A 3,120-nucleotide genomic window follows, 5' to 3' on the forward strand; every position below is an offset into this window, starting at 1 on the left:
AAAAAAATATGGTTTACTTTATTTGCAATTACCTAATGCTAATAATAACAGCTCCATTGCAAATCTAGATTACTAACACATTCACATGTGAAACAGAAAATATGTTTAACACTACAGGTCATGAATCCATCACATGAATAAAACTGAAGTGTACAAATTGAGGGGAAGCTCCTAATATAAAGGCCTAAAAATAAACTCTTCTGAAAAGGAAATACAGTAGTTTAAGACACATTACCACAAAAATAAATAGTAGGGAAGGAAGTTTGCCAATTTAAAATACATGGTATTTTGGAAGGAAAATGCAGCCCCTGTCCTGGAACATACCAGAAGATCAGCTATATCTGCTTTCTTCTCCTTCTCTGAGCTTCTTTCTCAGAAGTAAATATCTACAATTCAAATTTACCTCTTAAAAGTCTGCCTCTACATGAATTATAACACATGGACCTTCATAGAACTCTGTTTGTAAGTTCAAGAGTAGTTTTAACTTGATGTCATGAGGATAAGGTCTTTCCTCTAACCAATTTTATTGATACAGTTTAAATGAGAAATTATCCACTATGATGTGAGTAAAATTATTCAAATTCACTGGGTTTTTGCTTATGTTCTTTGTATGAGGTATTTAATCCAGGGAAATTTTGTTGATTTACCACTGAGCTACATCAATAGCACTCCTTATTTTTTTTGTTTTTTTATTCTGAGACTGGTTCTCACTAAATTGTGACAGTTAATGTCAAATTTTTATTCTCCTGCATTAGCCTTCTGAGTACCTGGGATCACAGGTGTAAATGACTATGATTGCCCAATCTCAATGTTCATGTATTCAAGAGAAAACAAATATGTATGGTACTTACAGTATATTCTTCAAGAGAAAAAGTGCAAATGTCTACATTTTTCAGAAAATATGTATGTAATTTTGCTGCTATCTCTATAGTAGTAATTACTAGGTAGTCAATGTATCTTATGTGAGCAATTCTAGGATTTGCCAAGTACTACGATGTATATGATTGTTTCAGTCAGCTATTTTGCTGCTGTGACTCAAGATCTGACCATAAAATTCATAGAGGAGGAAAAGTTTATTTAAGTGCTGATGGTTTCATAGGTCTTAGTTCATAGAAGGCTGGCTCCATTCCTCAGACTTTGATGTGAGCCTTAACATCAGAGTGGAAGAGTGTGGCAGAGGAAAACAGCTCACATTGCAATCAGAAAAAGAGGAAGTCAATTTTGAAGATATCATGTAAGTATCATAAATCTCAGTGAGGACATTCAGTGAGTGCCAGTGCACATTGAGGTCAACACATGACATTCAGAGACCACAATGAAGATATTATTTGTGTATCTGAGATAAAATTTAGGATATTATGAGAATGCTAGAGGCCATAGTAGGGATATTGTGTCAACATTGTGGACCAATTTCATTATATTAGGTGAATATCAGAGGTCTTATTTAGAATATAATATGAATATCAGAGGTCACATTGAGGGCATTATGTGAATGTCAGAGGACAGGGGCTAACATGTGAGTGCCAGAGATCAAAGTGAACCTGTTATGTGATTATGAGAGGTCATAGTGAGAACAATACGTGAGTTTGAGAGACTACATCAAGGATATTATAACAATACAGAAACCAGAGATAGCTCATGATGTGATTCTGCAAGATTGCTTTGAGGATATATGTGAATGTAGGGGGTCAGGGTGAGGATATAGTCTGAGTGTCATTGGATACAGTGAGTATATTATGAGAGTGTCAAATGTCACAATTAGGATATAATGTGAGTGTCACAGGTCAGAGTGAGGTTATTATGACAGAAAGAATTCATATTGTTGATATTACTTGAGTGTCAGAAGTCACGTTGAGGATATTATGCATGACTTGGAACTATGGGCTTCCTTTGGCCCTCACCCACATAACTTGTCCATCTGCTAGCCAGATTCAGAAAATTCCCACCCAAGGATTCTGCCCCATGTCCTTACATTTTTCCTCTGGTCTGGTATGCAGCTGCAGCCTTCCTCAATGCAGAAATGGGGAGGGGATATTAAGCATGGGGTGAGCTTCCAAGCTCATAGGCCCTCCCATGTTAACTCTCTCTTTGGCACTTATTGTGCCCAGTTACCTTCCCTGAAGCTGAAAAGCAGCTTGGGATGGGCTGGGCAGGTGGAGTTCCATATCCTTAGCAGGACTTACTGTAGGAACCTGGCACAAGGGAGAAGGGAAGGAGGGGATTTAGGAGACCCTGAAAACTGGGACACCCCATGCCCAGCTCATGGCCACCACTGTACAGGGGACATGAGCAGCACCTCAGTGAGGGGCCCAGGGTCAGCAGGCAGGGGACTTTTGGAAGTCCCTGCAGGGCAGCAGGCACCTGGGAGGACCTTTATTCTTCCTGGCACCCAAGAATCTGGAGTCACTGCTGATTAGCTGAGACCTTTGCTAGTATCAAAAATAAAAAAAAAATGAATTTGATTGCAATTTGACCAGAGCTAAAAGAAGTTGATCTACCAACAATATCCACAACAGCTCTGCTGTCCACAGGCACTGAGCCAGGAGACACATGAGTGGAGATCTGGGGTTGTGGAGAGAGTGCAGTCAGTGTCCCCAGTCCTCCCTTCCTTCCTGTGCCTGACTGTGGCCTGGCAAAACTCCCTTCCTGGTCAGGGAATGACCGCCTGCAGGGAACTGGGACTTTGGCAGCAAATGACAGGCACTGAGGAAAAAGCAATTTGAACATTCTTTGAAATTCTCTCATTTTAATTGGGTCCTGTCTCCATCCCCCATCTAGTGTGTCCTACAGAATTGAGGGGTGTGGGGCACTGTGTTATTTGATCCTGTATGTCGGGTTGATGCAGAGATCCCCTCAAGGGCACTCATATATTGTGAGTGAGAAGAACACAGAGCTCCCCACCAGCTCCCTAGTGGATGATGGGGAAGCTGCTCAGAAGCCTGGTCAGGGTCGCTGGGATGGAAGTTTTCCATCCTTTGAGCTGATCAGGTACCTGCTCAGAGGGAAGTGACAGACTGTAAGATTCAGTAGAAAAGATCCTTTTACCCAAAGTGAGCACCAAAACAGTTTCCTCACCTGAGATTTTCCTGTAGTCCTGAAGTACATACCTGGGGTGTGCCA

Source organism: Sciurus carolinensis, unplaced genomic scaffold (assembly GCF_902686445.1).
Source record: "Sciurus carolinensis unplaced genomic scaffold, mSciCar1.2, whole genome shotgun sequence".
Classification (NCBI taxonomy): Eukaryota; Metazoa; Chordata; class Mammalia; order Rodentia; family Sciuridae; genus Sciurus; species Sciurus carolinensis.